The sequence below is a fragment of the Trichechus manatus genome, unplaced genomic scaffold (genome assembly GCF_000243295.1).
Source record: "Trichechus manatus latirostris isolate Lorelei unplaced genomic scaffold, TriManLat1.0 scaffold00009, whole genome shotgun sequence".
In the NCBI taxonomy this organism is placed as follows: Eukaryota; Metazoa; Chordata; class Mammalia; order Sirenia; family Trichechidae; genus Trichechus; species Trichechus manatus.
The window spans coordinates 27,841,798-27,869,055 of NW_004443945.1; the positions used below are offsets into that span (position 1 = coordinate 27,841,798).

The 27,258-nt window shown below is 38.3% G+C and overlaps 1 pseudogene; it reads left to right on the top strand.

The window, feature by feature from the left end:
• The first annotated feature begins 189 nt into the window (after positions 1-189).
• Positions 190-22,432, top strand: LOC101345338 (glyceraldehyde-3-phosphate dehydrogenase-like; annotated as a pseudogene).
• The last annotated feature ends 4,826 nt before the right edge of the window (positions 22,433-27,258 follow it).

The following is a 27,258-nucleotide window of genomic DNA, read 5'->3' on the forward strand; positions in this document are numbered from 1 at the left end:
CTGGGTGGCGGAAAAGGACCCCGACGCCGCGCATGCGTATGGATTCGGCCGGCCAGAGTTTGCAGCCTAGCGATTGCCGAGCGCTCTGTCCCTTAAGCAATAAAGCTACACGCCAAGCTATTGGCCCTTAAGTGGGGCGCGCAGAGATGACGTAAAAGGAACCTTTTTTGACGTCCTTTGTATTTTTTTCCTTGCTTTGGAAGAGTTACTTTAATCTTCCTTTTGGGCCCCCCCTTGCTACGTAGAGCTATTATTGAAAAGGTAAGAGAGAAAAATAACTATTTTAATAAAACTATAATCAGTGACACTTCATTATAAGTAAATTTTACATTGAGGTAAATGACAAAAATTGAATCAATCAAACGGCAGCAAATTAAATTCTGTTTATTGTTTTCAAGGTGGTAATAACCACAGTTCGGAAGAAATGAACAAAGCTAAATAATTGAGAAAATGCCGCCTCTTGAAATGGATATAGTGGTGAAAACCGAGGATATAATAAGTGTTTTCTTGCCGTATACGAGCTTAAAGAGGAATGGGCAGTGATACAGAGGAAACTGTCAGACCACACGAAAAATGTCATGGAGTTGAAAAATTTAAGTAATAAGATTATTGAAATCAAAATCATGAAGGATCCTATAAGAATGAGCAAGTTGGATCAGGCGCAAAATCTAATTACTAAAGTAAATGTGAAACGAGAAATTCTCACAGAATGCAGACAAAAAGGGATAAGAAATCTATGTAAGGAAACAGAAGAAGAGAGACCTGGAGGGCCGATTCAGGAAATGCATGATAGGAGTGCTTGAACAAGACAAAGCAAATGGAACTGCAGCAGTAATTAAGGAACTAATGGAAGAAAATTTTCCCAAGTCGAAGAACGATCTAGATCTGCAAATGGAAAAACTCATAGGGTACCTTTAAATTTAATGAAAAGAAAGCACATAGAAATATTTTGGTGACGTTTTTAAATGTCAAGGATAAAGAAAAAAATGTTGTATGTATACAGACAGAGAAAACAGATTATTTGTAAAGGAGCAGAAATCAGGCTGATCTTAGATTTTCCTCTGGCAACACTAAATGTCAAAAATAATGGAACAATAGCTACAGAACTTTAAGGGAAAATAATTTTTAACCAGAAGTTATGGACCTTGCCAGGTTATTTCTGTACAAAGGCAAGGGGAAGACATCTCATATAAGCAGGGGTTAAAGTATACCACTCAAGTACTGTTCCTGAAAAATTTGCCAGAAGATATACAGCAGCCAAGAGAGATCAGGAATTAAAATAACTCAAGAGAAGAGGGACAACTGTATGAAAGAATTAATGGTAAGCATTAAAACTAGTTAAATAGCATTAAGTCTGCCTGTTGCCATGGAGTCAGTTCAGACTCAGGCAACCCCGTTATTACTGAGTAGAACTGCTTCATAGGATTTTCTTGGCTGTAATCTTTACGGAAGCACATCACCAGGCCTTTATCTAAATTGTTACATATAAGATTTAAAATAATGCAAACAATTTTGTAAGCTGGGTCTAAAATTTCAGTTTATATCATTTTAAGCTGTGAAAGGGTCATGCTAAATGTTCAGTATATAGGACAAATAAATACTGGTTTATTTTTAGTGTGTAATACTGTAGGTAAAGATATACAGATTCTTAAGCTAAACATAAAATAAATGGGCTTTGTCTTTATAGACAGGGCAAGTAGCATAAAGGTATGCTAAATGTTAATCTAACAAAATATGAAAGTAGTAGATACAGTTTCATTTCCCTTTTTTTAATTATACAGAATAAAAATACTAAGTTTGTTTTTATGTTAAAGTTGATAGTGTAAAAAGAACTTTCCAAACCACAGGTTGGGAAGGGGTAGAAAAAACCTTGTTTTACATACATCCAGCCTAGGAGAATTCAATAGTTATTACTTCATATAGTTCATTGTAAGTAAATTTTACATTGAGGTTTAACTGTTACAGACAAAAATAGAATATATACATTCTAATTTTTTGAAGGAAGGAAACTACACAAGAAAAACAGTAAGGAAACATTAAAATTAGCATAAAATAAACTGCCAGAAAACAGATGAGTTATCACACTCGTGAGCTGATTAATTTACCTACGTTAAAAAACTTCAACTTAGGCCCAAAATCATTCTCTAACCCCAGATACATACATTTGTGTTAAACAAAAGATAACAAGAGTTTAAAAGTAATGGAGACCATAACCCAGAGAAATAGAAATAGGGAACGGTATTTTTATTAGACAGAATTGAAGCATTTAATAAGTTATTTTATATTCATGATAAACAGAGAAAAGATTGAAGTTGTCAAGGATTTCATTTTACTTGGATCCACAGTCAACACCTATGGAAGCAGCAGTCAAGAAATCAAAAGACAAATTGCATTGGGCAAATCTGTTGCAAAATACCTCTTTAAAGTGTTGAAAAGCAAAGATGTCACCTTGAGGACTAAAGTGCACCTGACCCAAGCCATGGTGTTTTCAGTTGCCTCATATGCATGTGAAAGCTGGAGAATTAATAAGAAAGACCGAAGAAGAATTGACACCTTTGAATTGTGGTGTTGGCGAAGAGTATTGAATATACCATGGACTGCCAAAAGAACAAACAGGTCTGTCTGGGAAGAAATACAATCCTCCTTAGATGCAAGGATGGCAAGACTATGTCTTACATACTTTGGACATGTTGTCAGGACAGGTCAGTCCCTGGAGAAGGACATCATGCTTGGTAAAGTACAGGGTCAGTGAAAAAGAAGAAGACCCTCAATGAGATGGATTGACACAGTGGCTGCAACAATGGGTTCAAGCATAACATCAATTGAGCATGGTGCAGGACCAGGCAGTGTTTCGTTCTGTTGTGCATAGGGTTGCTATGAGTCGGAACCGATGCGACGGCACTTAACAACAACAACAACATATTCATAAAAAAGTATCAGGTGTAACATTTAAGAAACTTTATGGGAGGTAGCATGACATTCATGTGTAAAATATGTGCTCCATATCTTGATGTGGGGGTTAGTTTTACTGAAGTAAAAATAAATCGTTGTACACTTAAAATTAGTGCATTTTATGTGCTTAAAATTCATTGATTAATCCTTCAACATATTCTGTTTTCAACATATGTGATCTTTGATAAAACAAGTAAATGAAAAGTTAAGAGACAGTAGTTGTTAGCTGCTGTCGAGTAGGTCCCAACGCATGGTGACCCAAGCACAACAGAACAAAACGCTGCCTGCTCTTGCACTATCCCCATGATTGATTGCAGAGCCATAGGGTTTTCACTGGCTGCTTTTCAGAAGTAGATCACCAGGTGTTTCTTCCTAGTCTTAGTCTGGAAGCTCTGCTGAAACTTGTTCAGCATCATAGCAACACTGAAGCCTCCACTGACAGACAGGTAATGGCTGTGCATGATGTGCATTGGTCAAGAATCGAAGCCGGGTCTCCCCCGTGGAAGGTGAGAATTCTACCCCTGAACCAATAATGCCCCCGTTGTAAGGATAAAGTGACATAATTTCTTATTTGTATGCCAAGGCAGAAAGCTCATTACATCAGAGAAGGTACATAAGCAGAAAAGAATATTTCATGGAGGGAAGAGAGGAATTTTATTTGTAACATGTTCAGCATGATTTGTGAAGGGGCCATCTATAGATAAGTCAGACAGGTATTTGGAAATTCAGGTCCAGAGCCAGAAGAGATGTTGAGATTGTTGTTGTTAGCTGCCTTTCAGTCAGCCCCCAACTTATGATGACCCTATGTGTGACAGAATAGAGCTGCTCCATAGGGTTTTCTTGGCTGTAGTCTTGACAGAAGCAGATCGACAGGCCTTCCACAGAGCTCCTGGGTGGGTTCAAACCGCTTGTGCCACCCAGACTCCTGGTGTCAGAATTGTTATTGTTCGGTGCTGCTGAGTCAATTTCGACTCATAGCATCCCCATGTGACAGAGTAGAATTGCCCTATAGGGTTTTCTAGGCTGTAATCTTTACGGGAGCAGATTGCCAGGTCTTTTCTCTCACAGAGCCACTGTGTGTTTTCGAACAGCCAGACTTTCGGTTGGCAGCCATGCTCTTAACCATTGCACCACCAGGGCTCCCTTGATGTCAAGATTAGTAATTTAAGTTTGAGTCTTTGGATTGAAGGTAGTACTTGAGACCATGAGAAATCACCCTGATGAAAAGGATGATAGGAAATAGAAGAAAATAGGGAAGGAGTTTAAGCCTAAAGTGGCACCTATATTTAATGGGCAGGCATTAAAGGTAAATAAAAGATTTAGGTTTATAGTCCTAGCTGAATTAAACATTGAAAATAATGCACTGCAGTCAACTCTGTGCTATGACTGGGTTATAAGGAGCATGGGATGTTTATCTTTGAGTTAGATTTTTTTTTTAATTTATAATTTGCAAACAAAAAAATATTTTTTATGGCACATCTATCATTTCTTCATAGATTCTAATCTAGTTCATTACTGCATATGTGTAGTCTGTGTGTGCTTTTGTTCAGTGATTGTTACGTACTTGGGGAGCAAACAGTATATTAGCTAAGAAATTATCAATAAATTCATTTGAGTGTGAATAATTTATTTACCGTTTATGCTAAATATAGGGTTAACAGCTCTAGAGGGTACATTTTTAAAAAAACAAAAAGTTATATTACTATGAAGAATGGCTTAAGTAAGGATTTGGCAAACTTTGTCTATATAATAAATATTTTAGGCTTTGCAGGCCATAAACAGACTGTCACACATATATATATAAACAGCCTTTTAAAAATGTTAAAGCCAATCTTAGCTGGCAGACTGTACTTGCAATTTGCTTATCCCATGGCTTAATTTACACTTTTATTCACAAACAAGAGTCAGATTCATTTTATAAAATTCTACCTCTGTTCTTTGTGTAGAAAACTTCGTTTTATTTAAAGAACTGCATACTAGATAAATGTCAGTTTTAACATACACAATACATAAAGGAAAAAAATTAATAAAGATAAAAATGAAGATTTATTTTGCCATGGTAAACATTTAAAGTCAAACAGAAAACTGGCAAAAATATTGATATGTACAATATAAATAACCAAGACATGTTTAAAAAGTTGTCTTACCTAAATAGTATGACCAGGTGAAGAAAATAGTATATTTCAGAAATTCCAAGTTGTTCCACATGGGATAAGGAATTTGGGGGCTTCAGGGACTAGAGAGGAGGAAGTAGAGTGGAAGGCAAGAATAGTCTGCAAGGAGAGAGGCTGGGATTTGTGGACTCAGTGACTCTCACACAGTGGTGAAGCAAATGGTTTTTTATGAATGATATCTATTATATCTGTAGCGGTTGCCTATATTGCTGTGACATAAATTCTGTCTCCACTATGAAATCCTCAATTCAATAATATTCTAATTAATGTTCTATATGGTGGAATCTTTTTGGAGAACTCTGTTGTTGTGTGCCATCCAGTCAATTCTGACTCCTAGCAACCCCATATGACGAGAGTAGAACTGCCCCATGGGGTTTCCTAAACTGTAATCTACATAGAAGCAGATCACTAGGTCTTTTCTTCCTCGGAGCTACTGGTGGGTTCGAACCTCCGACCTTTCAGTTAGCACCTTTCAGTTAGCAGCCTAGGGTTTGAATTTCATATCTGGTTTAATGTGATGCAATGTAACAGTAGCATACACTGAATCATAAAGAGGGCCTTGAGAAAAAAGATTCCTGAGGTTTGGCTGAAAATCCAGAGAGTAGGTTCTAAACTCTATAAACATCCACAGCCTTATAAGTAACATTTAGGGTTTATGTATTGCAACAAATATAACACACAGTATTCTCAAAATGTACTTAAAAAATCTTTGTCCAGAAAGTATGCTTTCTGTTTTAATAATGCTAGTGAAGAATGAAAGAGACCTGTATCGAGTAACATAATGGAATTGTGATTGGATGTTACTATTGCTCATCATTTTTGCCCCAAGGGGAGGTAATTTATTTTAAAAAAGTGAAAATAGTTTCCCTTTTGAAGCAATCATAGTAGGTAAACCAATACAATTAGATTGAAGGTTATAAAGGAACCGTGTGTGTCCCCTAAATGAAGTGAGCTACCCAGATTGATGCGGGAGGAGGGGGAAGATAGGGTTAGGTTATTTGGACTTTCCAAGTAAATTCTTTGAAGGGGCTAAAAAGCACTGTGAGTACTGTCTAATGTTACTTAGCATCACCTTGAATAAAATACAAAGAATATCTTCATAATTGGTTTCTGTTTCTTGCTATTCAGAAATTATGGATATATTGCTCAATGTTTAAAAAGTCAAAGTAGGCTTGGCCCACAAAAGCATTACCCGTGCTTCTGACAAAGTCCTAAAGCAAGTAATAATTTATACCTAGCTCTCTGAGGGCGAGGAATCCCCAAAAGGCATCACGGTTATAATATTAATCAAAGGTGTAAATACCAATCAGATTATTTTAATTATATCTAAGGTGGGGGAAGAAAAGAAAACCCTGTGGCAAAACGGATTTCCTCATGAGCAGTAGAAGCATAAACTGATATTTTTTTTAAGGTAGCTTAATAATTTATAACGTCTCTGGGTGGCACAAACGGTTTGTGCTCATCTACTAACTAAAGATTGGTAGTTTGAACCCACCCAGCTGCACTGTGAAAGCAAGCCCTGGCAGTCTGCTTCCATAAAGATTATAGCCAAGAAATCCTATGGAACAGTTCTACTCTGTAACTCATGGGATCTCACGAGTCAGAATTCACTTGACAGCAATGAGTTTAGTGATGGTTGGTTTTGTTTGTTTTTAATGACCCATTTCAAAACCAGCAATTTCATTCTAGAAATTTATCCTAGAAAGATAATTGAAAAGTATGCAAAATTTATAATTGAAAAACTTGGATACAATATTTATGTCCTGTCATAGGGCTTAGCCATTAAAAAGAATGAGTAAGATCTATATCGATTGATACGGAAAGGCCCTCATGACATGGAAAAAAGCCAGTTACAGGACAGCAAATACAGTAATATTTCTTGTAAGTATGTTTATGTGTTTGTATATCTTTGTCTCTCAGTCTGCCTAGAAGATGTGTAGCATTTTGGGTAATTCTTATTTATCTTTCTTTACCATGTATCAACAGAAAAAACTAAAACTTTTAATTTTTTAAATTAAAAACGTTGCTGCAGGAATTTTGAACGAGATATAAATGTTACCATTATCCCACCAGGCAGGGATGCCATAAGAACACGATGTTTCCTTCATTACTTTTCAAATTTAGAATAAGACTATATATAAATTTCTTTCTGCTTTTTTTTTACTGGCAATTCTAATATAGACATTTCTCCAAGTCAATTATTCAAAAACATTTTTAACTGCTGCATATTTTCCTATCACACAAAATAGCTCCCCAAATCACCACTTTTCAACCCTTACCTTGCTTAACTTCTCAGCAATATCTGAAACTGTTGACTATCTCTTCTGACTACATTTCTACTCAAACATGCCCTAGTCCCTCCATATGAAAAGGTAGTGTGCTCTCCCCACCCAGCTTTCCTATTTCCCTGTTTACCCGGCTTTATTTCTGTCCATAACAGTTACTGCCATCCGACATATTTTATATATATTTTATATATATTTTATATCCTTGTTAAACTCTGTGTTGCCCGTCTCCTCCCTTGGCTTCTGTGACACACCCTCTCCTGCTTTTTCCCGTTTGGCTCTGGCTGCTCCTTGTTGATTCTTTCTTCTCTATCTCTCATCGAAAGTTTTTCAGTTCCTTAGAACTCTGTCCCAGGCCCTTTTCTCACTGTTTACCTTTTACCAACTTTATCAACTCCCATGATTTCAGTTACTACATCTGTGTGCCAACTAGAACTTTCTCCCATGTTGCGGAATCATATACGGTTGATCTTTATTATTGGTGGATTCTGTATTTGCAAATTCACCTACTCAAATTTATTTGTAACTCAAAAATCAATAATCATTGTTCTTTTGCAGTCAGTTGCAGGCATGTGTAGAGGGCAAAAAATTTGAGTCGCCAGGGAAGCATGTTCCCAATTGAGGTCAAACAAGGTGACACACTCACTGCCTTTTCATTTTATTTCTCATGCCATAAACAGGTGTCCTTTTCATAGTCTATCTAGTGCTATGTTTTTCACGTTTTTTGTGCTTGGTGATTCTACTGTTTAAAATAGCCCCCAAGCATGGTGCTTAAATACTGTCTAGTATTCCTAAGTGCAAGAAAACTGGATGTGCCTTAGGGAGAAAATACCTATGTTAGATAAGCTTATTTAGACATGAGTTATAGTGCTGTTGGCTGTGAGTTCAGTGTTAATTAACAAAATATATTAAAAAAAAGTGTCTTTACGCCCCGGAAAGCATGGCCCCTGGACTCTATCATCCCAGAACTAAAACAGTTTCTAAGGCCAACTCTTCAGACAGGGATTGGACTGGACTGTGCGACATAAAGTGATACTCGTGAAGAATGTGCCTTTTAGTCAAGTAGATACAAGACACCGAAGGGGCAGCTTCTGTCCAGAGGTGAGATGGGAAGGCAGAGAGAGTTAGGAGCTGGTTCAGTGTTCATGGGGAATCAGGGGTGGAGGGGAGGAGTGTGCTGTTGCAGAATGGGGTGAGCGGTTGGGGTCTCATAACGATGTATGTAAAAAAAAAAAATTTTGTATGGAAGACTAACTTGAAAGGTAAACTTCATTTAATTACAACAAAAAATATATATATAAATGAAAAAGAAAGTGTCTTTAAACAGAAATATAAAACAAGGTTATATATTGATCGGTTGACAAAAATGTTGGTACGATAACCACTTTGGAAATGGATTTGGTGCTTCCTTAAAAAGCTAGAAATAGACGTACCCTACGATCCAGCAATCCCACTCCTTGGAATATAGCCTAAAGAAATAAGAGCCATCACAGAAATAGATATATGCACACCCATGTTCATTGCAGCACTGTTCACGATAGCAAAAAGATGGAACTAGGTGCCCATCAATGGATGAATGAATAAACAAATTTTGGTATATTCACACAGTGAAATACTATGCAACAATAAAGAACAGTGATGAATCCGTGAAACATGGAGGAAGCTGGAAGACATTATGCTTAGTGAATTTAGTCAGTCACAAAAGGACAAATATTGTATAAGACCACTATTATTATAAGAACTCAAAAAAAGGTTTAAACACAGAAGAAAACATTCTTTGATGGTTACAAGGGTGAGGAGGGAGGGAGGGGGTATTCACTAACTAGATAGTAGACAAGAATTATCTTAGGTGAAGGGAAGGACAACACACACTACAGGGGAAGTCAGCACAACTGGAGTGAACCAAAGCTAAGAAGTTTCCTGAATACAACCAAACAGAGGGACAGAGTAGCAGGGGCAGGGGTCTGGGGACCATGGTTTCAGGGGACATCTAGGTCAATTGGCATAACAAAGTTTATTAAGAAAATGTTCTGAACCTACTTTGGTGAAGTGGCATCTGGGGTCTTAAAAGCTAGCGAGTGGCCATCTAAGATACATCAATTGGTCCCAGCCCACCTGGAGCAAAGGAGAATGAATAACACCAAAGACACAAGGAAAGTATTAGCCCAAGAGACAGAAAGGGCCACATAAACCAGAGACTTCATCAGCCTGAGACCAGAACTAGATGGTGCCTGGCTACCACCAATGACCACCCCCGACAGGGAACAGAACAGAGAGTCCCTGATGGAGCAGGAGAAAAGTGGGGTGCACAACTCAAATTCTAGTAAAAAGACCAGACTTAATGGCTTGACTGAGACTGGAGGGACCCCAGAAAACATGGCCCCTGGACTGTTAGCCCAAAACTAAAACCATTCCCAAGGCCAACTCTTTAGACAAAGATTAGACTGAACTATAGAACATAAAATGATACTTGTGAAGAGTGTGCTTATTAGCTCAAGTAGATACATGAGACTAAATGGACAGCACCTGTCCAGAGGTGAGATGAGAAGTCAGAGAGGGTCAGAAGCTGGTTGAATGGACACGGGAAATCTGGGGTGGAAAGGAGTGCTGTCACAGTATAGGGAGAGCAACTAGGGTCACATAACAATGTATAAATGTATGAGAGACTAACTTGAATTGTAAACTTTCATTTAAAGCACACCAATAAAATAAAAAAAATGTTGGTACAAGAGGCTCATGTAACACTGTTTCCCCTAGGAGCAATGGTTCAGTATTCACTAATTCCGTGTTTACGGAAACTTTATAGAACGTTAGTATCATGAATAATGAGAATCAACTGTGTATGAAATGGCATCCTGGATGGCTTCACTTGGATTAATCCACAGGTATCTGGGATTAACATGCCCAAACTGATGTCATCTTCTCTAAATTTGTTCTCCAGGTTCTTTGCATGTTTGTTTTGTTTTGTTCCTTTTTAATTTTTAATGATGTTTATGTGTTTCCAGGGTTTTCAGGTTTTTGTTTTTTGTAATCTCAATAAAGGGTGTACCACTCCACTGCTTATAAGACCACATGTTCTTGTTCCTACATTCATCTCTGATCCCATCTACTCCCAATCCCAAAGCTACAGCCATCCTGAACTTTTTCTGTTTTTAGAAAAATCAAGCTTGTTCTTGCCTCAGGAGTTTTCAATTGTTGCTTCCTTGACTTTGTAAACCCTCAGATTTTGTAAAACTGGCCTTTTTAAAATTATTATTCAGTTCAGAATTCTTATGTTCCATTTTATCGAGATGCCTTACTTCAACAACCTACATAATGACATTCCCCACCACCACATACATACCTCCCATCTCAAGGCACTGTCAGTCTCTTTACCTGCAATATCACTGTCATAGCCCTGATTACTCTCATAGCATCTTTATATTTTTACGGGTTTTCCTCCCGATTTATTGAGGTATAATTGACATACAATAAGCTGGCCTGTAAATAACCAGTAAATGGCACCACTGTCCTCTCAGTTGCTTATGTCAGAAACTTGGATGTGATTCTTGACTGCTCTTTTCCCCTTACCCTTTGCTTTCAACAAATCATTAAGTCCTACCTCCTAATACATCTCAAAAGAATCCACTTACCTCTGTTTCCGTTGCCACCACTCTATGTCCAAGCCTGAGTCATTTCTCACCTAGATTATGAAAACATGCTTCTTTCTGTTTATTCTTTATAATGCAATTAAAGTCATCTTTATAAAATCCAAGCCGATCCTAAGGGTTGTTAACTCTTAAGTAGTTTGTCAGTAAAGTCTGTACTCCTTAATATACTTTGCAAGGTCCACTTCAGCTATTCTGGGTGGGTTCAGGGCTTTGAACTCCCACCCCCCAATCCCGCTCCCCAGAATGGAGTGCCTTTGTGTATGATGCTTTCTCACCACTGGTGAGCCATCACTCCCTGATCACCCTGTCTACCATCATTCACAATTCTTAACTATACATTCTCTATTGGAAGTACCTTATTTATTCCCTTTATGATACTTTTACTAGTTTTCTGTCTGTTCCGGTCCACTTGAATATACTTACAGGTAACATAGACTAACTAGACCTGTCTTATTTGCATTTGTGTTCTTATTACCTAATATAGTGCTTGGCACATGTAAGTCATTTAAGAAACATTTTAATGAATTAAGCATAGACTGAATAGTGATTTAGCAATAGTAAAGGCAGGTAAAAACGTTTAAGCTCCCTTTCATCCTTAAAATTATACAATTATGAAAATATTGGCCTATATTTTATCCTCAATATTTCTCAGACATAACATCAGACCAACCCTCAGTAGTAATTACAAGACAAAATACCAGATCTGCTCTCTCTCGTCCGCACGATGAGGTTCTACCGACTAGCAACCTTTGCATAAATAGAAGAGCCGTAAATGAAAAGAAATATTGTGTAGAACTTTCTCTTTTGGCCTTATAACTTCTATTCTCTTAATTTATATTGCATTTCAAAGTTTTAAAATGTCTTATTTTTTATTTCACTTTGCCTTTTTCCAATTCTTTTTGCTAAGTTATTTTTCTTCCCCCTTCATGATGATTTTTTTTTCTTTGCCTGTCTCTAAAAAACTGCAGCACTGGGAAAGAATCCAAACATGACAGAACACCTGATGTAGTGGATATGGCAAATTGACCCTCAGCCTCCATTCCAACTTCTTCCTAGTGTTGGAGAAAGTTCTAAAAGCTGGAGAGAAATACTGCATTTCTCATTCTCTTGTAGGATTCTGAATGCAAATAAGTTTCCATCAATTAGAAGCACTTGCACAGGATTAATTGAGGGTGGGGTCTTTTTTCTGTTATCATATCAGCTGTAGCCACTGGTTAAAACATTCAAGGAGACTGTAGGTGGCATTGCAGCAGCATTCCAGTGTCCAGTGCCTTGAACATCATCTGTAGGTGTCTTCCTGGTCTGTGAGTCACAACTGCAGTGAGAGGTTCTTAAAGTTAACATGTCTTGTGGCAGCCTCTTGAGTGGCCTCTTTATGTCTCAGTTTTCCATTTTAAAATGAAGGAAATGGGAAGATGAAAAACCATCTGTTTTGATTTTTTTTATTACAAAACTTTTTTCCAAGTGAAATCCTATAAAGAAGTACAATATATGAAACATAAACTGAGCCAATGAGACAAAGGAATGAGTAGCATGGAATCCTACACACTGTATTTTTATGCAATTAACGCAAGCCTTCTAGGTCTGTTTGCCAACCACACCCTCCCTTCCCCCACCCCCCCCCAAGGTATTTTCGTAAGCACCCGTATGCCAGTTTTTTTCCACTACTGTAAAAAAAAAAAAAAATAGCATAGAGTGCTTACAAAAATACCTGGCGGGAGGAGGGCACATTTGGCAAACAAACGCAAAAGGTGCACATTATTTGCGTAAAAATTTGAAACTCTTAGCAGAACTTGAGGCTGCTCTGCAGAGCCCCTAGAAATTCAATTTGAATATCACTGGGTATTCTCAGGCAGTGATTTTCAATCTGGTTATACATTATAATCATCTGAAGAGTTGTTTCAATACTATTTTTTATGATTTGTTTATCGAGTAAGGACTTTCAATTCTGATTTCAAACTGCTGGTATTTTCAAAGTTTCTTAAAATAAATTTTTGTAATTCAAAAATAATGTTTATCTGAGCATTACTTCACATACTTTTACAATGTCTTATGGCAAAGCGATTGGAAAATTATCTAGTAATACATATTCTTAATTCAAGTTTAAGCCATAATTACAGGTAGTCCTTGATTTACAACGTATTTGAGTTACGACGAACCGCACTTATGACATTCTGTTTTTGTTTTTTGTACAATTTACCATTAGTAATATGTACTACATACAATGATGCAGCACATAATTTACTAATGTTATCATTCTCTGATGTTCACTCGCAGATGTTTATATGTAACGTTTCCAACCCCAAAGTCAAATAGAGATAACAGGTTTATGAAGATACTGATAATAAAAGGCAATAATAATGAAATCTAAAAAATAAAGAGGTATTTGACTTACATCAGAACTGACTTATGACGGAGTCATCAGAACAGAGCCGTGTCGTAAGTTGGGGACCACCTGTATTAGAATTATGTTACTCCCTTTGATCCATTGATTTTTTTTTTTAGTTTTATGGTGGTGAAATATGTAACAAAACATTTGCTACTTCAACCATTTTTACATGTATCTTTCAGTAACATGTTCACCATGTTATGCAACCATCATCACTATCTGTTTCCAAATTTTTCATCACCCTTAACAAACTCAGCAATCTCCATTTCTCCCTCCCACCTGCCCCTGGTAACCACTAATAAACTTTGGTTTCTATGCATTTGCCTTTTCTAGATAGTTCATGTAAGTGGGATCTTATGATGTTTGTCCTTTTGTATCTGACTTACTTTACTCAGCTTAATATTTTCAAGGTTCATACGTGTGTTAGAGTTTATCAGAATTTCATTTCTTTTTATGACTTAGTAATATTCCATTGGGAGCCCTGGTGGCGCAGTGGTTAAGAGCTATGGCTGCAAATCAAAAGGTCCACAGTTTGAATCCACCAGCCGCTCTTTGGAAACTCTATGGGGCAGTTCTCCTCTGTCCTGTAGGGTTACTAAGAGTCAGAATCAACTCAGCGGCAATGGGTTTTTTTCAATAGGTTTAATATTCCATTGTATGTTTGTACCACATTTCATTTATTCATTAATCTGTTGATGGATACTTGGGTTGTTTCCACCTTTTGTTTCTTGTGACTAATGCTGCAGCGAATATTGGTGTACCAGTATCTGTTTGAGTCCCTGCTTTCAAGTCTTTTGGGTATATACCTAGGAGTAGAATTGCTAGATGGTAATTCTGTGTTTAATTTTTTTTTGGAACCAACAAACTGTTTTCCATAGCAACTGCACCATTTTGTAATACCAGCAATGGATAAGGGTTCCAATTTCACAACATCCTCACCAACACTTGTTATTTTTCATTTTTCTAGTAACCGTCCTAGTAGGGGTTAAGTGATATCTCACTGTGGTCTTGATTTGCATTTATTTTACTTGGATCCACAATCAACACCATGCAAGCAGCTGTATAGAAATCAAGACGCATAGCATTGGGCAAATCGGCCGCAAAAGACTTCTTTAAAATGTTGAAAACCAGAGATGTCGTCTTGAAGACTAAGGTGTGCCTGACCCAAGCCATGGTGTTTTCAGTCGCCTCATATGCATGCGAAAGCTGGACAGTGAATAAGGAAGACTGAAGAAGAATTGACGCCTTTGAATTGTGTTGGAGAAGAATATTGAATATACCATGTACTGCCAAAAGAATGAACAAATCTGTCTTGGAAGAAGTACAACCAGAATCCTCCTTAGAAGCAAGGATGGCAAGATTACATCTCACATACTTTGGACATGTTATCAGGAGGGATCAGTCCCTGGAGAAGGACATCATGCTTGGTGAAGTAGAGCATCTTTGAAAAGAGGAAGACCCTCAACAAGATGGATTGACACAGTGGCTGCAACAATGGGCTCAAGCATAACAATGATTGTGAGGATGGTGCAGGACCGAGCAGTGTTTCTGTGTACATAAGGTCACGATGAGTTGGAACTGACTCGACAGCACCCAGCAACAACAACGGTCACTAATGACTTTGAGTATCTTTTCATGTGCTTATTGGCCATTTGTATTCAAGTCCATTGCCCATTTTTTTAATAACTTATTTTTATTGTTGAGACTATATATAGCAGAACATACACCAATTCAACGATTACTACATGTACAATTTAGTGACATTGATTACAGTCTTCAAGTTTTACAGCTGTTCTCGCCCTCCTTTTCTGAGTTGTTCCTCTACCATTAACATAAACTCACTGCCCCGTAAGTTTCCTATCTAATCTTTCAAGTTGCTGTGTCAATTTGATCCCATATACATAGATCTTAAAAGAACACAATGCTCAAGACAGATATTCTTTACTAATTAAACTAAACTATTTGGTTTTAAGACTTCAGGGGATATTTTTGTTTAAGGTTTAAAAATCATCTCAGGGCAATAGTTTTGGGTGTTTATCCAACCTCCATGGCTCCAGAAGTTCTGGAGTCTCTGAGAATTTGAGATTCTGTTCTGCATCTTCCCCCTTTTGATCAGGATTCTTCTATGGAGTCTTTGATCAAAATGTTCAGTAATGGTAGCCTGGCACCAACCAGTTCTAGTCTCATAGCAAAGGAGACAGCTGTTCATGGAGGCAGTTAGCTACACATTACATCCCCTCCTATTCCTGACTACCTTCCTCTGTTGCTCCAGGTGAACAGAGACCAATTTTTGTACCTTGAATCGCTGATTACAAGCTTTTAAAACCCCAGACACTATGCAGTGAACTAGGAGGTACAACAGAAACGCTAAATGCAATATTAGGCCAATTAACTGGGATGTCCCATGAAACCATGACCCTAAACCTCCAAACCAAGGAGCAAAATCCAGTGAGGTATTTGGTTCTACATAAGCAGCCTTAGCAGCTACTCTTCTTTTCTTTTTTTTTCCTTGACATAGTAAATATATCACACAACTTTTTGTCAATTCAACTTTTTACAGGTGTACAGCTTATTGACAGATTGCTGTCAATAGGCTGTACTGTGCAACCCTATGTTTAATGTGATATTTCCATGACTGTAAACTGAAATTCAGTACTCCATAAGCAATAACCCTTCCCCACTCTCCTCCTCCCTTCTGCCCCTGGTAACACTAATACACTTCGGTCTGTATACATTTGCCTGTTCTTGTCTTTTTATATAGTGAGATCATACAATATGTGTCCTTTTTGTGATTGACTTATTTCACTCAGTATAGTGTCTTCTAGCTCCATCCTTATTGTAGCATGTATCAAGACTTCATTTCTCTTACTGGCTGAGTAGTATTCTATTGTATGTATATATCATACTTTGTTTATCCATTCATCCACTGATGGGCGTTTAGGTTATTTCCATCTTTTGCATTTCCCATTTTTTATTATTACATTGTCTTTTTGTTGTTGAATTGTAGGAAATCTTTATATATTCTGGAAGTTGTCGTTTTACTTTGGTGATAAGGTCCTTTGATGCACAAAAGCTTTTAATTGTGATGAAGTCCAGTTTATCTATTTTGTCTTTTTGTTGCTTCTGATTTTGGTGTCATATCTAAGAATCCATTAATAAAATCCAGGTCCCAAAGCTTTACTCCTGTGATTCATTCTACGAGTTCTATGCTTTCAGTTCTTACATTTAGGTGTTTGATCCATTTTGAGTTAATTTTCATATATGGTGAAAATCAACTTCAACTTAATTATTTTGCATGTGGAGATTCAGTTCTCCAGCACCATTTATTGAAGAGACAATTGTTTCTCCGTTGGATGGACTTAGCACCCTTGTCAGAAATCATATGGCCGTAGATATATGGGTTTTTTTCTGGACTTTCAGTTTTATTCCATTGGTCAATGTGTCTATCATTATACTAGTACCAGACTGTTTTGATTACTGTAGCTTTATAGTATATTGTGAAATCAGAAAGTGTGAGTCCTCCTACTTTGTTCTTCTTTCTCAAGATTGCTTTGGCTGTCCGAGGCCCCTTGCAATTCTTTATGAATTTGAAGATTGGCTTTCCCATTTCTGCAAAGAAGGATGTTGGAATTGTGACAGGGATTATGTTGAATCTAGATCATTTTAGGTAGTATTTGTATATTAACAATATTAAGTCTTCCAGTGCATTAACACAGAATGTCTTCCTATTTATTTAGGTCTTCTTTAATTTCTCGGAGCCTTGGTGGCACAGTGGTTAAGAGTTCGGCCGCTAACCAAAAGGTCGGCAGTTCGAGTCCACCACCCACTCCTTGGAAACCCTGTGGGGCAGTTCTACTCTGTCCTGTAGGGTCGCTATGAGTCAGAATCGACTCGATGGCAACAGGTTTTTTTTTTTTTTTTTTTTTATTTCAGCAATGTTTTATAGTTTTCAGTGTACAAGTCTTTCATTTCTCTGGTTAAATTTATTCTGAGGTATTTTATTCTCTTAGGTGCGATTGTAAATGGAATTGTTTTATTAATTTCCTTTTCAGATTGTTCATTGCTGGTGTACAGAAGCCTAACAGATTTTTACGTGTTGGCCTTGTAGCTGCAACTTTGCTGAATTCAATTATTAGCTCTAGTAGCTTTCTTGTGGATTCTTTGGGATTTTCTGTGTATAGGATCATGTCAGCTGTGAACAGGGATAGTTTTACTTCTTCCTTCTGATTTGGATACCTTTTATATCTTTTTCTTGCCTAATTGCTTTGACTAGAACTTCCAGTACAATACTGAATAAGAGTGGTGAGAGCAGGCATTCCCATCTTGTTCCTGATCTTAAGGGGAAAAGCTCTCAATCTTTCTCCATTGAGAATAATGTTAGCTGTTTTTCATCAATATCTTTTATCATTGTGTTAGGGTTCTCTAGAGAAACACAACCAGGTGACAGGCTGGAGATTTCTCCAGTCTAGTATCCCAAAATCTGTAGGTCAGGCCACAGGCTGAAGTTCCTTCAGTCTTAAGTACCAAAATCTGCACGTCTGATGATGAAGAGTGAGGTAGTTCTGGCAATGTGTCTATTTATAGTCTGGAGGCAGAATACACCCTAGGGAAATCCCCCTCTTTGCTCTTGTTGTTGTTAGGTGCTGTTGAGTCGATTTCAATTCATACAAATGCCATGTGACAGAGTAGAACTGCCCCATAGGGTTTCCTAGGCTGTAATCTTTACAAGAGCGGATTGCCAGGTCTTTTTTCTGCAGAGTCGCTGGGTAGTGTCGCACACCAACCTTTCAGTTAGCAGCTGAGCACTTAACTGTTGTGCCACCAGTGCTCCTTTCTTTGTTCTTAAGGCCTTCAACTGGTTGGATGAGGCCCACCCATATTATGGAGGATAATCTGCTTTACTTAAGACCAACTGATTTAATCATGTGTAACTATTTCACAAAAGACTCTAGCGTTTGACCAGATGACTGGGCACCATAGCGTAGCCAAGTTGACACATAAAATTAACCATCACAGTATACCCCTTCTGAACATGGCACCAATACGTATCTCCTTAAGCCATACTTAATCTCCAAATAGAGAAAAGTCATACTTCTCCCTAACACGATAACAACTATCCTGCATACAACATAAAAGGCACTAAACAAAAACACCCTTTTCCAGAGAAGATGCAAAGTTAATACCTGTTATGTTTTATGATAGGTAATAGGTTAAGAGAGGAAAGAAAACAAAAATATGCATTTATACATCCAAAAAAACCCACCAAACTAGCTGCCTTTGAGTTGATTTCCTGCTCATGACTACCCAATGTGCCACGAAGTGGAACTGCACCATAGAGTTTTTTTGGCTGTAATCTTTAGAGAAGATTACCAGGCCTTTCTTCCATGGCCCTGTTGGGTGGGTTTGAACTGCCAGCTTTTAGATTAGCAGCCAGGCACAAACTGTTTATACCACCCAGGGATACACAATCATATGTTGTGTAGATGTCCTGCAGTAGGCAGAATAATGTCCCCCAAATATGTCCAAATCCTAATCCCCAGAACCTGTGATTATGCTACGTTACATGTGAAAAGGGACTTTGCAGATATGATTAAGTTAAGGATCTTGAGATACAGAGATTAGAAGGATCCTTATAAGTGAAAGAGGTAGGCAGGAATGTCAGAGTCAGAGGTTTGAAGATGCTGCACTGCTGGCTTCCATGAGCCAAGGAATTCAAGCAGCCTTTTCAAGCTGGAAAAAGCCAGAAAAGGGATTTTCCTCAAGAGAATAACTTGATATTAGCCCAGTGACACCCATTTCAGGTTTCTGACTTCCAGAACTGTATAATAAACTTATGCTGTTTCAAGTGACTAAGTTTGTGGTAATTTGTTACAGCCACAATAAGAAACTAATACACCTTCCTAGGCTTATTCTACCTATAATATTATTGGTAAATAATAAAAAAAAAAAAAACCCTCCCATCATGCAGACCAGTGTGTATGATCAGTTTAGATAGTCTGACTGTATAGTGTTGATTGGTGTAGCCAGGGCGATCATTGAGGCCAGCGACAAACTGACCAGGTGAGCAAGGCGAGATCTTTTAGAAAGACTGAGTGACCTGAGGCATATCCCCTTAAAAGTCAGATGAACAAAAAGGTAGCGAAGCCCTGAGAGTGGATGCTCAATAAAGCATGAGAAGGGGCCAGGTGGGAAATGGCACTCTGCTCACTATTACACCATGTACACTGGGCTTACCATGAAATGAAAAAGAATGAGGATAGGAGTTCTATCAGCCATGGAAGATAGTTTAACCTTCCATGGGCTATAAATAACAGAGAATATGAAGAAAAATCATGTGAAGAGACAGCATATAGTGAAAAATAAGCCATTAAAAATATTTTCACCACAGCAAAACTGAAAGACAAATATTTGCTTATTACAGGTGTCTAACTTTCAAAAATTCTCAGAGACTTAAGGGAATGGGTACTTTATTCAGGCTCTTGAAATGGGAAATATCCAAAGGGAGTATCTCCTTTAAAAATGGGAAAGAGAGGTTTTATAAGGTAAAGAAACAAAAGTGGCTGAGTGCCAGGTGCAAGTTTAGTTGGCTTTGTTCAGCCAGGTGTTGGCATCATTCAGAAAATGTGTGTGTGTGTGTGTGTGTGTGTGTGTGTGTTTCAGTCTGTCTCAGCCTATTATGTCCTGTTCTTGGAATAGTTAAAGAAGGAATTTAGAGAAAGTAGGTTAGTCTCTTGGTATAAGTGTAAATTTAGATAAGAAATTTTTACATTTCCCCATACAGGCAAAGGGTCAATATACTTAGTATATGAAATTATATTAATATCTCTATATATGTGTTTATTAGTAGGGAAAGCACCTCCTGCTGTAATAGATAAATCTTGAAATCTCAGTGGCTTAACACAATAAACTATATTTCTTGCTCAGAAAACCCTTCCAAACCAGTTGGACAACTCTCGTATAAGTAGTGATTTAGGGTCCCAAAATCTTTCCGTCTTGTGCCATTTTTGATAATGTGGCTCCTATAGTCTCCCTGGGTATTGTCTCCTGCCATCTATCTTAGAAGGAAAAAGAGCATGGAGGATCATTTGAAAGAAGTTTTTATGAGCCAGCATAGACATTTACATCACTTCCACCTACCTTCATTAGCCACAGTTCGGTCATATGACCACTCTTAACTGCATGGGTGGCTGGGGAATTAGTTTAGCTGGGTTCCCAGGAAGAAAGAGAATTATTTTATTGTTTGTTCCCAGCCACAGTATCTTTATCAAAATTTTAAATTAATAAAATATGAACTCCCCAGTGGAAAAATGGCCAAAGGACAAGAACAGGCAATTCACAAAAGAAATAATACTAATGACCAATAAAAATATTAAATAATATCATTATTAAGGATAACAAACTACAAAAAACACATTTCTACTCTCTGCTCTTCCCCATTTGACAGACAGCTGCATCTTCTTGAGCAGTGCCAGCTGTATCCCTGAGACACGATGGTAAAGGCCAGAATAAATGGATTTTGGCTTATATTGAGCATGTGGCCACTTGGGCTGCTTTTAACTGTGGCAAAGTAGAGATTATCACCATCGATAACCCCTTCATTGACCTCTACATGATCTACATATTCCAGTATGATTCCATCCATGCCAAGTTCAATGGCACCATCAAGGTCGAGAACAGGAAGCCTGTCATCAGTGGGAAGCCCATCTCTAACTTCCAGGAGTGAGATCCTGCCATCATCAAATGGGGCAATGCTGGTGCTGAATATGTGCAATCCACTGGTGTCTTCACTACCTTGGAGAAGGCTCAGGCTCACTTGAAAGGCGGTTGCCAGAAGAGTAATCATCTCTGCCCTTCTGCTGATTCCCCCGTGCTTGTGATGGGCACGAGAGAAGTATGACAGCTCCCTCAAGATTGTCGGCAATGCCTCCTGCTGCTTGGTCCCCCTGGCCAAGGTCATCCATGACAACTTTGGCATCATGGAGGGACTCATGACCACAATCCATGCCATCACTGTCACCCAGAAGACTGTGGATGGCCCTTTTGGGAAACTGACATGATAGCTATGGGATTTCCCAGAACATTTCTGCATCTACTGGCACTGCCAAGGCTGTGGGCAAAGTCATCCCTTAGCTGAATGGGAAGATCACTACCATGACCTTCCATGTCTCTACCCCCAGTGTGTCAGTCATGAATCTTATCTGCTATCTAGAGAAAGCTGCCAAATACGGTAACATCAAGAAAGTGGTTAATCAGGTGTCAGGGCCCCCTTAAAGGGCATCCTGGGCTATACTGAGGATCAGGGTGTCTCCTGAAATTTTAACAGTGACACCCACTCTTCCACCTTTGATGCTAATGTTGGTATTGCCTTCAATGACCACTTTGTCAAGGTCTTTTCCTGGTATGACAGTGAATTTGGCTACAGCATTAGGGTGGTAGACCTTATGGTCTACATGGCCTCAAAGGAGTAAAGGCTCCCTGGACAACCAGCCCCAGTAATAGCACAGAGGAAGAGAGAAGTCTTCAGCTGCTGAGGAGTGAGTCCTTACCCCAACTCGATCCCCCAACACACTGAGAACTCTCATCCTCAACACAATTTCCATCCCAGACCCCCTGAAGAAGGGGAGAGACTTAGAGAGTCCTACCTTGTCACATACCATCAATAAAGTACATGTTATCCAGCCAATAAAGCAAAAACACCCTATTAAACTGTCAAATATCAAAAGTAAGGATAATACTTCATGTTATTTTCCCAGGCACCACAAGTGAAGATAAAAATGTTTCTCAGGATCTGGAGGGCAATCTGGCAATATATAGCCAAAGATTTTAAAATGTGCATAGTCTTTGACCCAGGCTTCCAATTCAAAAAGGAATAAATAATCAGAAAAGAGTGTAAAGATTGTTTGGAGTTTTTCTTGTTTTTGTTTTTTTCATACTCTTTATCAAATCCATTAGCAAATCATGTTAGATCTTCCTTCACGGTATATCTGGAATCTGACCCCTTCTTTCCACATTCACTACTTCTGAACTTCTTACATACAGTCCTGTTTTAATGCAGTAGCCGTTGTGGTCTTTTAAAAACCTAAGTCATGTCAAATCACTCCTGTACTCAGAAGTCTTCAGGGGATTCTCATCTCTGAGGGAAAAAAAAAATCCTTACACTGGCCTGCAAGGCCCCATATGATCTGCCTTACCCCAGCCCATGCTAAACTCTCCTCATTTTGCACGCCCCATCCCCTATCCCCCAGCTCCTTTCTGTTCCTGTGTAAATCATGTTCCTTTCTCCAGGCCTTGTTCACTCTGTCCACATTTCCACTCAGATTTCCATGTAAAACAGCAATGTGCTCACTCCACCCATCTCCTATTTCCCTTTACTCTGCTTTATTTCTCCATAACATTTATCACCATCTGATATATATCCTTGTTAAACTGAGTGTTGTCTAATTATTATAATGAGGTCAGAGATTTTGTATCACCTAGAACAATGCCTAGCGCATAGTAATTACTCAGTATATTTGATGAATGAATGAAGAGTAAAATTCTGCAAATATTCTGAATCATTCAAAAATAAAGGACTGCTGAAATAAACTGGGATGATGTACTTAAGGGTCCAGATGGTCAGACAAGATGGACTCAAAAGCCTAGAGGTGCAGAAAATAAAACTAGAATGTGGTTCTATATCTCACAGGATAAAGTACTGGGAATACCAATTTCTAAAGAGGTTAACGGTTATATTCTTATGCAAGTCGTCTCCAAAACCATAGAAAAAGGAAGTTTTCATCATAACGTGCATCTTTTACATTTATCAACTGCTTCTATGTCTCAAATAGGTTTCACTGTAAAATGTCTGTGTCTGTGTGTGTGTGTCTGTGTGCGTGCGTGTGTGCATGTGTTTGTGGCTCCGGGGTTAAAAGGATTTTTACAAAGTAATCTTACTCTTTAAGATACATTTTTTCTGGGCTGTCTTCCCAAGATTTTGCTAAGGATTCTGAGAATAAAATTAATCTATTGGATGTTATTCTATTTGAGAATCATTAATTTAGAAACAATTCTAGTAAAGAGTCTAACTGGTAATAATACATCAAAACTATATTTTGTTAGTAGGAAAATGCAGTATTTATAAGAAAGTAAAAAGCTTCAACAAAAAATAAGATTAGATTTTAAAAACCCTTTTAAACCAAAGCTTCCAACCAGTTCATTCCGGTTCGACCCTGTGCTGAGAATTTGCCTTTTCAAGTCATTTGGGGATCTTGTTAAAAAGTAGACTCTGATTCAGTATATGTGGAGTGGAAATGCAAATTGCCTGGAGATCTTGTTAAAATGTAGATTCTCATTCAGTGTATCTGGGGCAGAAGTGCAAATTCTTAGCAGGAGGTTGAACCGCAATGAACCGATTGGAAGCCCGGTTTTAAATCTAAGACACAAACACACTAATATCTCAGATAAATTTGTTTGAAAGAGTGAAATGTACTTGATATTACTTAATTCTACAACAGATCCAGCAGTTTAGGGTACTGAAAAATCATTATAAATTAAAATGCCATGATGTTACCATGTTAAGATGACTTTACCCACACATAAGGCAAAAGTTTTTTTTTGTTTGTTTTTTTTTTTACTTCCAAGGCATTTTAATACTTCGCTTCCAGGACACTATAGAAGCACATTGTTTCTGTTATTCTTTTTTTTTTTATTGTACTTCAGGTGAAGGTTAACAGAACAAATAGTTTCTCATGAAAGAGTAGTACACATGTTGTTTTATGACATTGGTTAACAACCCCACAACATATTAACCCTCTAACTTCTCAGCCTTTTTTTTTTTTTTTTTTGGTGAAGATACACATAGCCAAAGATACACCATTTCAAAATTTTGACCTGCACAGTTCAGTGACATTGACTACGCTCTTCCAGTTGTGCTGTTATTCTCACTTAAGATGAAGACTTACAGAACAAAATAGTTTCTCATTTAACAGTTACTACACATGTTGCTCTATGACAATGGTTAATAATCTCACAACACATCAACAATATCCTTACTCAAGCTTGGGTTCCCTATCACCAGCTTCCTTGTCCCCTTCTGCCTTCTGGCCCTTGTCACTGGACTCCTGTACCTCGTCAGTCTCATTTGGTTTTTCGGGGCTGTCCACTCCCAGGCTGAACGGTGAACCTCGGAGGTAGCTTCACCACTGAGCTAAAAGGGTGTCTGGGGGCCATACTCTCGAGGTTTCTCCAGTCTCCTTTAGGCCAGTAAATCTGGTCTTTTGTTGTGAGTTAGAATTATGCTCTACATCCTTCTGCAGCTCTGTCCAGAACCCTCTGTTGTGATCCTGGTCAGAGCAGTCAGTGGTGATAGCCGGGCACCATCTAGCTGTACTAGACTCAGTCCAGAGAAGGCCTTGGTAGCTGTGGACAGTTAGTCCTTTGGACTAATCTTTTCCTTGTATCCTGTTCTCTTCATTCTCCCTTGCTCCTGAAGGGATGAGACCAGTGGAGTATCTTAGATGGCCCCTGACAGGCTTTTAAGACCCCAGACACTACTCACCAAGGTAGGATGTAGAGCATTGTCTTTATAAGCTGTGTCATGCCAATGGAGCTAGATGTTCCCCGAGACCATGGTCCCCACAGCCCTCCACCAAGCAATTCAGTCCCTCAGGGAGTTTGGGTGTGTCTATGGGGAAGGCAAAAGTATTTTTGACCAAAACAATTCATTAAAATGGTGACTAGCACAAGAGGTCACATTTTTAAAACATTGGCAATCTTCCCATCCTCTTGCAGTTATGTTTACCTCCACCATAGCAAGGAATAGTGTCAATATTGTCTTCTCATCTTGGTAACCCCAGCATTTAATACCACTTATGTTTATTAGTTTAAAATGTTTGAATCAATGAAAGTATTAATTCTGGGGCAACAATTAAATATATATATAGGTATATTTCTATCTATCCATCTCTCGTAGTCATCCAGTGCTACTATAACAGAAATATCACAAGTGGATGGCTTTAACAAACAGAAGTTTGTTCTCTCACAGTCTAGTAGGCTAGAAGTCCAAATTCAGGGCATCAGCTCCAGGGGAAGGCTTTCTCTGTCCACTCTGGAGGAGGGTCCTTGTCATCAATCTTCCCCGGACTGGGACCTTCTCTGCGCAGGAACCCCGGGTCCAAAGGATGTGCTCTCCCCCCAGCACTGCTTTCTTGGTGGTATGAGTTACCCTACTCTCTATTCGCTTCCCTTTCCTTTTATCTCCTGTAAGATAAAAAGTGGTGCTGGCCACACCCCAGGGAAACTCCCTTTACATTGAATGAGGGATGTGACCTGAGCAAGGGTGTTATATCCCACCCTAATCCTCTTCAACAAATTCCAATCTTGCCTCATTAACCACAGGCAGAGATTAGGATTTACACCATATGGGAAAATTATATCAATCACAAAATGGAGGACAACCACAACCACACAATACTGGGAATCATGGCCTAACCAAGTTGACACATATTTTTTGGGGACACAATTCAATCCATAACATCATCCATCTATCTCAACATGTTGTTAAATAAACTCAACTTGGCAAGGTACAAATATGAAATAGTTATACTTTTCCCCAAATACCGCCCCAACAGAACCATTTTAAGTTCCCACTTGCCTCCAGTAGCATATATCACATCATCAAAAAATTCTCCGAATTATATCTCTGTCTGCTGGAGAAGTAAACAAAATCCCATGGAGCTGAGGATTAGCTATTTACGCTGGGCTTTAAAGTAAAGTACCTGCCCTCCAAGTTTCCCTTACCAAAGAAGCAGCGTCCTGCCTTTCCAGGATACGAATATGGTGAAGAGGCATTCGTATTTTGTTCTGTAATGTGAAATCTAAATACCTGTTTCCTTGGACCTGACGGTGTGCTTCAACATTCCCTTAATGGGCATTCCCAAAAGACCTAGCAACCCTCATGCTTAAATATAACCCTCTCTGGCATGCTGAGGCATCTAAGAATTTTTGTGATAAGCATGTAGACTACACACTGAATACTACCATATAATATAATAAATGTAAGTGTTAGGATGTGTAAGGGAATTTAAAAAAAAAAAAAATTGAGGTACCTAGTAAGATCTGAGATAGCCAGTTTGAGAATTTGGTGCAATTTCCTTTTTCCTGGTTCTGTTTTCACCTTAGTGAAAGCTATCTTCTGTACTGTTTCTAACACAGGAACATTAATGATGAGGTTACTACACTTAGACCCCTCCCTGTCACATACCTGTGTACTTGCCACACTGTAACCAATCTAAGAAAGAGACGTATACCCTTTTAAGCCAATTACCTTACAGAGCTTGGCACAGGAAGTCCTCATTACAAGTTTGGTTACAGGAATCCATGCTTCACGAATTTTCGCCACAGAAAGCTTTGTCTTAACGAATTACCACCACTGGAAGCCCTGCTTAAAATGATCTACTACCAGTCCCAAATAATGTCTTTCAGTGATCTAAGCTCATAGATACCAATGAAGTAACGTGTTTCTTATCCATTGTTCCCTTCCAATAAAACGTGACTGCTGAGTTGCCATTTTGAATTACTGGATTCCACTGCATGGAGTTCACTCTGTTCCCAGCTCTAGCTATCTCTTTTCTTTCAATAAATCTTTCAATTTTATATTAATCAGAGTAGGGATGGTTACTCTATGATAGGATGGAGGATTTTGGCAAAGCTATAAATAAATGTAACCGAAAGTGCTACAGGAAGTACAAAGCAACAGATAAATCCAACAGAAATTGATACTGAAAGCATAGATAAATGTAACAAATTGGTACTGCTCTAACAAAACACAA